General features: G+C 41.5%; 1 long non-coding RNA gene and 1 pseudogene across 1 annotated transcript in view; one reads left to right on the top strand and one right to left on the bottom strand.

Annotated features, from left to right (window-relative positions):
* LOC133755289 (uncharacterized) overlaps window positions 1-9953 on the top strand; it is a 57685-nt gene extending 47732 nt beyond the window's left edge. Inside the window, exon 3 of the long non-coding RNA XR_009865367.1 lies at window positions 9032-9953. This is a non-coding gene — a long non-coding RNA (uncharacterized LOC133755289). The remainder of the gene's footprint in view (window positions 1-9031) is intronic.
* A 129-nt stretch (window positions 9954-10082) lies between these two features.
* On the bottom strand, window positions 10083-11268 carry LOC133755184 (egl nine homolog 1-like; annotated as a pseudogene).
* Window positions 11269-14166: the final 2898 nt, after the last annotated feature.

The following is a 14166-nucleotide window of genomic DNA, read 5'->3' as shown; positions in this document are numbered from 1 at the left end:
TTTCTATTTATGGAGCTCTGTTTTTCATGCAATATAAACTAAGTTTTTCAATGGGAAATAAAAATATTATCCAGCACCCAAATTTCCCTTGTATAACTTCCTATTCTTAGAAAATAAATCTTGTATAAACTGATGTAAATTCAAACTAGAAGGACTAGACAGGTAACACATTGCAGGAGGGAACCAGAAGCTTCACTTGAAGAGACAACATGAAACCCTACAAATACAACTTCCATGTAGCAAGAGGCAGCTGGCACACATTTCACAATGATTTCTCTTAGAATTTAGGGACATTTTGCTAGTATTGTCAGTATTCTCATCTTAGAGATGAGTATACTGTGACAGAACAACAACCTAGATTCAACCCCATGCAACTCCCACCACTCTTGGTCCACATACCTAATACCATCCTGTAGTCACAGTGGATCAGGCACACTGTACAAAGCATCTGGAACTGACTTCCAGGAACTAATATTACACCATCACATCCCTCCCAAATCACATGGTCTGCACATCCATTGCCATGTTGAACCAGCCACATTGTTCACAGAGCATCTGGAACCATCTTTTGCATACTGAGATGCACACAGTGGCCTTCTGGTTGTGCACTACAAGCTGAGAATCAGTCCTCAGAAGCACAGCCTGAGTCACATCATCCCTACCCCCATACCTGTGGATTTAAAGTAATGTCTCCTTCCAGCCCAGAATAGACCTGACCTGAGGGATGGAAGATTTTGCTAACACCAAGTGAGGAGACACCTGTCCTACTCCTTGGATTATACTGAATCTCAGATATTCTCTGTTACTCTCACACAAACATTCACAAGCACAGATGCCAGCCTGAGTGGTGGAGCAACATCAGGAAAGCTCTATGGTTAGCAATTTTGAAAAGATGGTACAAGTGGGTGGAATCAGAACCTGCTTAGAAGTAGCCCAGAAAAGCCTTCCCATGGTCCTATTTTGATAAGGTAATGGAAAGGTGTGGCTACATTTTCCACAGGATTTTTCAACCCCCCATTAGGAAACAAGAAGGGTTATCCATATATTTCCTGTATAAATAGACTCTTGGAAAGCAGAGGGGATGCATGAGAACTCATCTCTATACATATGACACCCCTATGAAATTCTGGTTGCTTATTAAATTCTTGATTTGACAAATTCACATTTGAAATAATTGTTCTATTAATGGAGAAATTCAAATGTAAGAAGTATTTGGTAATGGTCACTAATTTTACCGTCTTCGTTGGTTCCAATAATTGTATAGTGATTATAGAACCCATGTCTTCTCATTACAAATATTTAAGTAGGAAAAAATCTCACATTTTATTTTAACTATTTTCATAGGTTTATTTGATTTATTTTAAAGGCAGAGAGGGAGAGAAGAAGGAATAATGGCAGAGTTAGAGAGAGAGAAGGTGAGAGAGAGAGAGAATATGAATCTTCCATTCACTGGTTCATTGCAGATAAGGCTACATGGTCAGGGCTGGCCTGGCAAGAGCTTCATCTGGGCCTCCAACATGGGGGGCAGTTGGGCCATCATCCATTGCTTTTCCAGACACATGATCCAGGAACTGGATTGGAAGTAGAGTAACAAAGGTCCAAACATGTCCACATGGGATGGCAACACACCAGGGATTCTATCATAATTTGAAACACTTAAAGAAGAAATGGCATTATTTTGGCAGCTCTTTTCTCAATTTTTAAAATGATGATTGATCTCATCTACTGAAATATTTTGTGAATTATATATGGATAATTTCCCACAGTTGGGAAATTACTCTAGTCCATTTATTTCCATAATATACCTGAGCAATGGAGCAAATACATTCAAAATTTATTGTGCAAATTTAAAAGCTGACTCTCTGATATTGGCTTATCCAGAAGTATCTGAAATCCAGCCAACCATCTGTCCATTTGCCTTCCTCTCAACATATCTAACAAAACTTTAATACTTTTTTAAAGAACTTGACAAGAATCTTGTTATCCATCTGCTGGATTTTGCCACAAACAAGGCAAAGAGGTGAATATATGAGTTTCATGGAGCTCCTGATGCTACTTCTACTCCTGTCCTATTGAGAATGGGCATGGATGCTGTGATACAGTTGAAGAGAAATTCAGTGGGAATGTAATGGGGATGATGATTCTTGGTTCACAGCCATTAATCATTTTCTCTATGGATAGGAGTATGAAACGTACTATTCAAATTCTTGTATCCTCTTAGATGCTGCAACGTCCTATCAATGACTATATTCTGCAGATTAAGAGACTTAAGCTTTGAGATTTCTACCCTAAGTACCTCCACCTCAGACCAAAGAAGCAAATTTTGTGTACCCTAAATTCTTAGGTATTAGGGTCACACCGATTTAAATAGAAAATGGATTGCAGAGATCAAAAAAAAAACTAGAAAGTCATCATGGAGTAGTAGGTCCTAATATCTGCTCACAAGAATTATTGTTCCTGTAATAGTGATCACCTGTCATGTCAGCAGGACATTTTACAATTTGAGATGTGGATTCCATAGCGATCTGCATTAAAGAGAGAAAGTGGAAAGGCCACAGCCAATTATTGACTAATCATTTTGCACCTCACTTCCTCTCTCTGCATCATAGTCATACCTTCCATGTAATGACTGGAGTTCTTAATTTTGATCACCTAGTCAGTAAGAGGAGTTCTAATAATTAATTTGTACTGAATGCAGAAGAATGAATAATATTGTCCCTATAGCAAAAAATAAAGAGAATAATGAAAAGAGAGTAGAATTCACTAATTAAGGATTCCCTTAGGATTAAGAGCAGAGGTCAATCCTTTACTGATAACTAATGAGAATATACAGTTATGCACCTCATGTATCTGATCTTGTTGAGCTTTCTATTTATGCTTTAAATGCATTCTTTAGAAACAGACATAGATGAGATTAACATCACCTTCACCAACAATCTATTGAGGACCTTCCCCCTGAATTAAATATTATTATTATTAATTCAGTTTACATGATGCAGACATTTTCTCATGCATTTATAGCCATATCTATCTATCTGTATCTAGCTATCTATATGTATTATACATAAGGGAAGTTACATTTTATGTAGCCTGGAATCTTGAATATTAGTGTGTTAGTATCACACACAAAAAGTGAAATAATTAAATATACACATTTCAAAATTATTAAGAATCATAAATTTCCCAAAATATATATTATATATGAGTATAATTAACTTGCCATATTATTACATTGAAAGTGTAAAGTTCAGGGGATTTAAGAAATATGCAACCATAATGAATGTCATGTTTAGAACATTTTTACTATCTCAAAAAGTAGTGCCCTGACTCATGGCAGTGGCAGGGAGATGGCAACAGTTGGCCAGTGGCTCTTCTGTATGCATGTGATCTAGAGATTCTAACAGAAGAAAAAATCCAAGGTCCCCACCTTCTTTGAGCCTGGCTGCAAGGATTGACAAGGAGCTGGGCACCCACTTGAGACTGTGAGGCACTCCCAGCCTCCTAACATACCACAGGCTCTGGGGCTCAAGCCACTTAGGCTGAACTCCAACAGACAGTGGATTCAGGAAAAAGTCTACCTCTCTGTGGACTGGACAGGTGGAGAGGTGGAGCAGACTCACTGCACCCAGCAACTACAGGATCCTTGTGTGCTGAGGCTGTGAGGACACTCTGGCTGCATGAGAGGGTACAGCATGTATCTGGGCCTCTGAGAAATCACTGTGTGTGGTTCCACATGCGCAGACCTATGTGGTGACCTGGGACAGGCCACTGCAGTAGGAACCGTGCTTGGAGTGAGGACTGTGCAGATCATTTCTGTGGTTCATACATGGGTGCAGATGAGTGTTGTGCCCACTGTGGGCTAACACCTGAGCGCTGATCAACTTGGAGGAGAGTAGATGAGGCTGTGATCACACCAACAGAGGTAACCATTCACTCCCTTCTGTTAACAAGAGGATCTACCTCATCCAACATGGACTTACCCTGGTAACTCGCACCATGCTAGGGCATTGACCACAGCTCCCTGGCCACACCCAGCACACACCTCTGGACATTCACAGAAAGTGGAAGCATTCCACTAAGCCACAAAGCATACTTCAAAGATAAAAGCCATCAGAGAAAAAAAAACACAAGTATATCCACAAATGCCTAAAATATATGCAGAAATTCAATTCAAGAAACAAGAATAAAGAACACAACATGACATCCTCCACAAAAGGAACACAACACATCAACATTAAAATGTAAAAATTAAGACATCAATGAAATTCTGGAAATTGGATTCAAAAAATTAATCATAGGATTACTCAAAAGAAATCAGAAGCAAATCCATGAATTAAAGAAAGCCATGCATTACGTGAAAGAAAATTTTTCTTGTGAAATTTAGATTTTAAAAGAATAATCAAAATGAAATATTAGAAATTAAGAATTCAATAGATTCAATAAAAGTCTAGTGGAAACCCTTAACAACAGACTTGTAAGGCAGAAGAAAGAATATCCAAGCTAGAACACAAATATTTGGAGAAGAAGAAGGAGGAGGAAGAGGAGGAGGAGGAAGAAGAGGAAGACAAGGAGGAGGAGAGGAAGGAGAAGAAATAATTAGAAAATGTCATACCAAAAAAAAGAGAAGAAATTGGAACACTTAAAAATAGTGTAGGAGATTTATGTGAAACTATCAAACAACCCAACATATAGTTCTTAGGAGTTCCTGAAGGTGTGGAAACAGACAATGGAATAGAAGGCATATTTAGTGATCCAAATAAAAATACCAAGAACATCCTTCTCAGATCTATGCAAATAATTTTTTAAAGGTTTATTTATTTATTTGAAACTCAGAGTTACACAGAGAGGAGAGTTAGAGAGAAAGAGGTCTTCCATCCGATGGTTCACTCCCCAATTGGCCGCAATGGCCGGAACTGGGCCGATCTGAAGCCAGGAGCCAGGAGCATCTTTTGGGTCTCCCATGCGGGTTCAGGGTCCCAAAAACTTGGGCCATCTTCCACTGCTTTCACAGGTCACAGCAGAGAGCTGGATCAGAAGTGGAGCTGCTGGGACTAGAAATGGCACCCATATGGGATGCCAGCACTTCAGGCTAGGGCTAACCAGCTGTGCCACAGTGCTGGCCCCATCCCAGAAACCTTTTATTTAAGGAGTATAAACTTCATGCTTTTTAAAAATACAACTTCAGAAATATAATGATTCTCCCACTGTAACTGCCCTCCTACCCACACTTCCACCTTTCTACCTTCTCCCTTTCCTATTCCCATTCTATGCAAATGATTCTAAAATTCATGTGGAAACAAAAGTGACCCTAAATAGCTAAAACAAAGTTATACAACAAAAGCAAAGCCTGAGGCATCAAAATACCAGATTTCAAGACACACAACAGGGTAGTTATGATTAAAACAGCCTAGTACTGGCACAAAAATAGATGTTCAGACCAATGGAACAGAATGGAACTCCAGAAATCAACCCACACATCTACAACCAACTTATTTTTGACAAAGGAGCTAAAATATATCCCTGGAGAAAGACAGGCCCTTCAACAAATGGTGCTGGGAAGTTTGGATCTCCACTTGCAGAAGTATGAAACAAGACCTCTACCTTACACCTTACACAAAAATACACTCAAAATGGATCAAATGCCTAAATCTATGACCTGATACCATCCAATAACTAGAGAACATTAGGGAAACACTGCAAGATATTGGCATAGGCAGACTTCTTGGAAAAGAACCTAGAAGCAGAGGCAATCTAAGCCAAAATTGACAAATGGGATTACATCAAGCTGGGAAGCTTCAGCACTGCAAAAGAAACTCTCAGAAAAGTGAAGAGACAACCAACTTAATGGGAAGAAATGTTTGCAAACTAAGCTACTGAAAATTCAACAACAAAACAATCCAGTTAAGAATTGGATAAAGGACTTGAATAGTCATTTTTCAAGAGAGGAAATTTAAATGTCCAACAGACACTTGAAAAAATGCTTAGGATCATTAGCCATCAGGGAAATGCAGATCAAAACCACAATGAGATTTCACCTTATCCCAGTTAGAACAGCTCTCATACAGAAACCTATAAAGAACAAATGCTGGTGCGATGTGGGGAAAAAAGGGTAACTTAATCCAATGTAAACTGGTTAGATCCATTGTGAAAGACAGTAGGGCAATACCTCAGAAATCTGAAAATAAATTTGCAATATACCCTACTAATTTCACTCCTAGGAATCTACCCAAATGAAATGAAATCAGCATATGAAAGAGTTATCTGTACCCCCAGATCCATTGCAGCTGAATTCCCAATAGCTAAGATATGGCATTGACCCAGATGGCCATCAACTGATGACATGATAAAGAAATTATGGTATATATACACTATGGATCACTACTCAGTTATAAAAAGAAATTGAAATCTTGTCCTTTGCTACAAAATGGATTCCTCTGCACACTTAGTGAAATAAGCCCATCCCCAAAAGATAGATATATGTTTTTCCCAACCTGGGGTAATTAATAAAGTGCCCAAAATGTAATGTGTTGGAGTGAAATGGACATTTTGAGACTTGACGTTGTTTACAGTTCTTGTCTCAATTGTTGAGGAACAGTGTTTTGTTTTGTTTTGTTTTTTCATACTGTTTGTTGAACTCTTACCTAGTTTAAAGTTAACCATGCAATCAGTAAGTAAACAGAAATTAGATCTTTGTAAAAATTAAGAGTAGGAATATGAAAGGGAGGAGGAATTGTTGAAGCATGGGTGGGAGGGAGGGTATGGTAGGAAGTATCATTATGCTCCTAAATCTCTATATATGAAAATACATGAAATTGTGAAATTTAAATATAATTTTAAAAACATTTTTAAAGATGGAAATTATGTCTTTTGTGTAAAAAAGTTGCCAATTTTATTAAAGTGCAAAATCCCCCCAAATTTAGTGCCTTTTAACTTTTTCTTAACTATATGCTCATCCCTCCAATCCATAGCAACCGCAAATCTACTATTTTGAGAAATCTTCCTATTGTAAACATTACATGCAACTGATGATGGTATCTAAGTGTTCTTATGCACAATGTAGAGTCCCCAACAACAAATGAGGTCAGAAGCACACCTCTCAGTTGCACTCAATATAACATATGACCAGCAGCAGATACCTGTGGAAGGAGAAAAAATGAGCATGTCTTGTCACACTCAGAATACTCGCCAGCCAACTGCTGGGAGAGGAAGCCTCATGATCTTGTCTCCATGTGTCTGAAATAGAGTTCCCATTTCACTGATGGGAGGGAGAGAGGAGGTCTGGATTCAAATACCACTGGATCTCCATGCTCTTCCTGATTCTTAGAAGACCTTCTTCAGTAACTATTTTTCTTTTATTTGCTGTATGACCTTCAGACCATTTACAGAACATTTAAATGGTTGGCTTTTTGTTTTTCTTTTAAGTAACTTGCTATAATGGAGGGGTGTCATGCCAGAATTTTATCTAGGAACCATTCAATATATTTCAAGAACATTTATACATCTTTTTAATTAGATTAGCTTTACAAGCACCCTGAGAGCTATTTCATAATGAAACACTGCTTTCCAAATTATGACTTTATAGTCTTGTCTATATAGGAACCCTGAAATTCTTTGCCTACTATTGATAAAGTTCTGTTTTACAACTGGTTAATGTGTTGAATAAAAATAAGCACTGTGAAGAATTATCTTTAACTAGAAATAAACACATATAGGCCACAAACCATTTTCAATTTAGTTTTAAATATAGTCCTGCTCGGGGACAAGTTAATGCTCCCACTAACATCAAATAGTTTCAGTGAATATTAAAAGAAATGGCTATCCCAATTTCTTGATATTTTCACACTGATCTCCATGAAAGTATATAAACTTTTGCAAAAAAATACAATCTAAGATCTGCCTACCAAGCACAACCAATGGATAGTTGTATATGATAAGTATACAACTGCAAAGCTACACGCATTTGAGCAGGGGCTCCCAAATGAAAAGGCTATGCTTAACAGACTTCAGTCTACCTAAAACAATTTCTACTAACCCTAAAATGACAGTGCTTTTGAGTTGTGGCTCAAGGCAGTGCACTGCACTATAGACCAGATGTCAAGGATAACTTGTTCTCCCAGGTCGGGCTGGCAGAGAGGCACTTACTGTAGAGATGTTACGTTATCATCTGGAGGAGCAAGTGGACAAAGCTGAACATGAGCAAGGAAAAACAATAAACTACCACTTTTTTTCCTGCAGGTTCTCCTATGTGAGAACACAATATAGAATATTTAATCCCATTCTAAATTCATACTGTCAGTTTCACTAAATATTTTTTTTCATATTACACATGAATAATAGCAATCTTTTAATAAAAATTACTGAGTTTTCCATAGAAAAGGTCTCTAATTGCATACAAACTATATAGATGCTAAAACTGCTATAAATTGAAATACATAGAGGGGCCAGCACTGTGGCATAGCAGGTAAAGCCACTGCCTGCAGTGCCGGCATCCCATATGGGCACCGGTTCAAATTCTGGATGCTCCACTTCTGATGCAGCTCTCTGCTATGGCCTGGGCAAGCTGTAGAAGATAGCCCAAGTCCTTGGGTCCCTGCAGACCTGGAGGAGGCTCCTGGATCCTGGCTTCAGATCAGCTCAGCCAATTGGAGAGTGAGCCAGCAGATGGAAGACCTCTCTCTCTCTCTGCTTCTCCTTCTCTCTCTGTGTAACTCTGACTAAATAAATAACTCTGACTAAAGTAAATCTTTTAAAAAAGAAATATATAGAAATGTTTCTGTATACTCAGATTTTGGCAAAGAAGATTGAAGAAGGGGGTTAGAAACATAAATTGGTAAGGGCTCTTTGCTAAAGAGCTTAGGAGAGTGAACTCTAAGATGTCTATCTCAACTCGTTCGTTAAGTAATAGAAGTCTGAGAGGCCTTATGTGATTACAAAATGTTCCTTCTTTTTCTCAAATATAAAAAACAAAACTACAAAAACATAAAAAAAATAAAATTATCTGGTTTTGCACTTGTTCATTTTTCTAAACTAGGCATACACCTTTCAGTACTGACAAGAAGGCTGGCGTCACATTTGGGCAATGTCTCAAGAGCTGTCTGAAGACTCACTGAACATCAAGTCTGTGAAAACACGTTTCCTTCTCAATGGAAATATAATCACCCCCTGATGTTCTTCAAATGAAACAGAGTTCTGATCTGAAAATCAGATGGTTTATAGTATTAGGAAGAAAACAATAAGTTTGAAAGTATAATCAATTGGAAAGCAAAAGGAAAAGCCTTAGAAAACATTTATCTCAAGAACTTGGTGCTGAGGATAATCTCAAATTCATTTAGTGCATTTTGTTAAAGAAAAAAAAAACTTGAAAGGATAAATCCTTCTTACAGTGTATTTTTCCTTATAAAACATGAACTGAAGTTACTGGTAATAAACAGTGACTGTTTCAATGTTAGGGTTCATTATTAACAATGTCAAAACATGACAGCAGCAATCTTTAAGAACCCAAATTAGACCAAGATAGGACTACAAAAAATCTGATGTTTCCATTGGTAAAGTGCCCCTTTTCTTATTTTAAATGAAAAGAAAATTAATTAATCATCAGCCACTAGCAACCATCATTTTGAGAGGTCTTTTAGGGCAAAAATTGAATAGTATGAAGAGGTTTACAAAAATAGATTAAGAACTAATACTGTAATTTTTTCTCAATTCAGTTTTGATAAATTGTACCTAATCATACAAAATCATACAAAAAATACCCCAAATTCAAACTTGATATAAAAAAGGGAGATATGAAATAACTCAGCGAGATGACAGATCAGACAAAATATAGGAATGAAAAAATTTTACACAGGGCACTTATTTCATGTCCAGATGTAAAAACCATTTTCCACTGACAGCTTACCTTCTTCCCATAAGCAATCACAGATTCTGAGTGGATCATGCAGTACAAAGCCACAGCAGTGAAATCTTCTTCTTTGATGCAACATAAAACAGTTCTATCTTTTCCTTATTAAAATGCCCACTGGTTGTCTATTTTTCTTTATCCCACTTATTTACATTCACAAGTTAACAAACAGTGTCAACAATTATTGTCGTGAACCAAGGGTATTGCTGGATGAGAGGCTGTATAAGACATACTTACTGATTGACTCAGAAGGTTTATTGAGTTCAACCCTCACTCCTTTTTCACCTGTTAGATATTTTATTTTAGCTCCTGCTCTCTCATCTGCATCAAAATACCCAACAGTTATTGTGTCCTTTGCGGCATATGGTGGTTGTACTTCATGAGGGCTGCGAGGGTCAGACCAGAAAAATAGCAGTCTATCAAATTTGAGTTCAATGTCAGAAAACTGGGCTTTGCCTTCTGGAAAATTCGAAGTATACCTCCACTTACCTTAGCACCCCACTCTTTATTAAGATAATATATACATGTCACACATCTCCCATCTCCATTTGGATTATCAACATACCACACATAACCTGTTCCATTGCCTGGATAACAGGCAACCATGGCTTTCGTCCGGCCATTGATTTTGTAGTTGCCCAGCTTCTCGTTACAGTGGCGGATCTGGTTGTCCATGCTGCTCATCAGCAGCCCAGTGGTTTCACAGCCGGGCTTCTTGCCCTCGATCCAGGTGATCTTATCCCTTCTGATGTCCTAGGAGGAGTCGCTCTTCGGGCTAACCAGCTGGCCATCTGTGAACCTGCCTGTGCAGTGCAGGGCGAGCATCTCGTCACCTATCTTGCCCAGGAAGTTGTCCACTACACAGATGCCACGCTTGTTCATGCAAGGCAGCGCCAGAAGCAGCTTCCTCGGCCCTTTGGGCTGCAGACTACACCTATGGCTTAGGCCCTCACTGAGCATGGGCTAAGCGGGTACAGGTTCGCCTTCTCCTGATACAGCGATGGCGGGTCAGCGGTTCCTCCTTCCCTGGCTCCACCTCTGCCGTAGCCGCCAGACCCTGGAGGCCCGGGTTTGCGCGAGGCGGGATGCAGCAAAGGCCTTGGCTGCATCTCCTGGCCTCTTGGGCTCTGGCCCCACCGGCCCTGGGCCGTGGCATTGTGGGAATGGCCAGGGTGCTGGTGCGAGCCTGCCCCGCGTCCAGAGGCGCCCTCTGGCCCTGGCACAGGAGCTCCTGCTTGTTCCAATCCTGGCGCTGGTGCTGTGGCTGCAGCACAGCAGGTTCTGCATCTTCCGCAGAGCTCACAGTACTACCGGTCTCGCTTGCTGCTCGGGCTCCACCGGCCAGGCCAGCCGCTGTCATTGCCCATGGAGGAGGCAATGGTGGTGGAATAGGAGAGATGGGGGCTGGACAGCCTAGTCCAGGGCCAGGGAGCAGGGAGAGAGGCAGGGAACGTTTTTGCGCCATGAACCCACCGCCCCTCTACTCCAGCAAGCCAGCGCCCCCGCCCTCAGCCAGGCCGCTTTCTCGTCCTTGGGGGCGGCCCCGCAGCGCCAGCGGCTGCTTCAGCGCCTCATTGCGCACAGGCTGAAGGTGTACGGCCTGCGTGGGTACGAGGATCTCCACTCTGGGCGCGCTAGACCAGCAGCTTTCCAGTCTGCCGCCTCAGCATCCAGGGCGGCCGGGCCCAGCTTGTGGAGCAGCGCAGGGAGTGCGGGCGCCACTCGCTCTGTGTGCTCTGCAGACACCACTGCTGGGTGGTGACCCTGGCGGGAGGAGGCAGAGCGAGAGCCGAGGGGAGCGCTGAGGGGATGCTGGCCGCGCACACGTTTGGCCCGCTCCTTCGATCTCCTGCACCCTGAGGAATGCGGCTGAGCCCTTGGTGATGGGCCCCTTCTGTGTCGGGATGGGCCGGGGACACCTAGAGACCATCGCGCTGCCACTCTGTGGTCTGCCAGAGGACACCCAGCGGGCAGACTCTCGAGCCCAGAGAGCAGGGGGCAGCGCAAGCTGTGCACACACTTGCTGAGAGAGGGCGCCGGCCTCGAGAGGGTCGCGGAGTGGTAGACTCGTAATCATGGCTGCTATTCGTTTAGGCTGACTCAGGTTGTGCTAGGGGCGCTCCTAGACACTGGGTTGCAAAGTGTCCATTGAGAAGGAAACGGAAATTCATAGAAGTAAAGCAACTTGTCCAAGGTCACGCAGAACTGGGACTCAATCCAGGAATCAACTTTGTTAGATTCCAAGGCTGTTTTTCCCATTACACCATGTGGCTTCTGCTTGAAGAAAGTTAATCAAAGAGCCTCAAAGCAGGCATTTGGTCTAATAGTTAAGACACCTCTGTCCCACACCTAAGTGCCTAGGTTTGAAGCCCGGCTCCAGCTCCAGACTCTAGCTTCCAACTAATGCAGACCCTGGGAGGCAGTGGTCATAGTCCAAGTAATTGGATTCCTGCCAACCATGTAGGAGACTTGGATTGTGTTGCTGGCTCTTGGTCTTTCACTTTTAGAAGTTACATATTCTGTCTTCAGGAGTGTGCATCCGTGGTGAGGTAGGTGCGACTCCTTGCGGACGTGAGGTCCCCCCATTCATTTATATTTAAGATTAATTAATTTACTTAAAAGGGTTACACAGAAAGAGAAAGAGAGGCAGAGAGAGAGAGATGCCTTTCATCTGCTGGCTTACTCTCCAACTGACCACACTGGCCACAGCTGTGCCAATACAAAGCCAGGAGCCAGGAACCAGGAGCTTCCTCCAGGTCTCCCACATGGGTGCAGGGGCCCAAGGACTTGGGCCATCTTCTACTGCTTTCCGAGGCCATAGCAGAGAGCTTGAGCAGAACTGGAACAACTGGGTCTTGAACTGGTGCCCATATGGGATGCCGGCACTGCTGGCTGAGGCTTCACCTGCATGCCACAGCACCGCCCTCCCATTCAATTTTAATACATGAGTACTCAGTAACTTGTGAATTATGTTTCTAATTACCACATAGTAATTATCTATTAGCTACTAAAAACAAACTCAATAAGTTTTCAGTATTCTTGAATTTATCACATTACTGATGCACTTTGTTGGCTTTGAACAAACTAATGTGACATTTATGTCTGTTTGACATTTTATCACAAGTTTACTAATAACCATATCTATTTCACCAAACTGGTAAAATAAGTACAAGAATTAAAAGCACATCTATGAGCCAGCACTGTGGCATTAGCAGGTAAAGCCATTGCCTACAGTGCCAGCATCCCATATGGGTTCGAGTTCTGGCTGCTCCACTTCCAATCCAGCTGCCTGCTAATGCACCGGGAAAAGCAATAGAAGATAGCCCAAGTGCATGGGTCTCTGCACCCACGTTGTAGATCCAGAAGAAGCCCCAGGCTCCTGGTTTTGGATTGGCCCAGCTCTGGCCATGGTGGCCATTTGGGGAGTGAACCAGTGGATGAATTATCTACCTCACTCCCTCTCTCTCTTTCTCTCTTTCTCTGCCTCTCTATAACTCTGCATTTCAAGTAAATAAAAAAATGTAGCCATAATTTTTAAAATGTTATTATGTAAAACTGGCAAGGAATTGAAAAATCCATAATGAACCACTCTGCAGTTACTTTAGTAGATAATGCTCGAAGATAAAAGGAAGCATTAGGCCAGCGCCATGGCTCAATAGGCTAATCCTCTGCCTTGCGGTGCTGGCATACTGGGTCCTAGTCCCGTCGGGGTGCCGGATTCTGTCCTGGTTGCCCCTCTTCCAGGCCAGCTCTCTGCTATGGCCCGGAAAGGTAGTGGAGGATGGCCCAAGTCCTTAGGCCCTGCACCCCATGGGAGACCAGGACAAGCACCTGGCTCCTGGCTTCAGATCAGTGCGATGCGCCGGCCGCGGTGGCCATTGGAGGGTGAACCAACGGCAAAAGGAAGACCTTTCTCTCTGTCTCTCACTGTCCACTCTGCCTGTCCAAAAAAAAAAAAAAAGCATTAAACCTGTTGCTACAGAAACAGACTGATATTCTCTCAGAATCTATCTTCCCTTTTTGCTATATAATCATAATTTCTACCAGATTAACATTAATTAAAAGTTTATAAAAAAATTAGGACAACACTCCTCATGTAAACTGGCCTGTATTCCTGTGTTTTAGTTTTGTTTCTCATACTATGATGCTTGTTTTTTGGGAATGATGAATGATGGACTCATATATACTCTTATATAACTCACCGGGTTGTCATTTTCCTATTTCTTTTCCATTTTAGTATTTTCTAACATTCCACTTTATGGGTT

This window comes from Lepus europaeus, unplaced genomic scaffold (assembly GCF_033115175.1).
Source record: "Lepus europaeus isolate LE1 unplaced genomic scaffold, mLepTim1.pri SCAFFOLD_3_1, whole genome shotgun sequence".
Taxonomy (NCBI): Eukaryota; Metazoa; Chordata; class Mammalia; order Lagomorpha; family Leporidae; genus Lepus; species Lepus europaeus.
The sequence above is the reverse complement of the archived record's forward strand: the minus strand, read 5'-3'. Positions and strand labels throughout refer to the sequence as shown.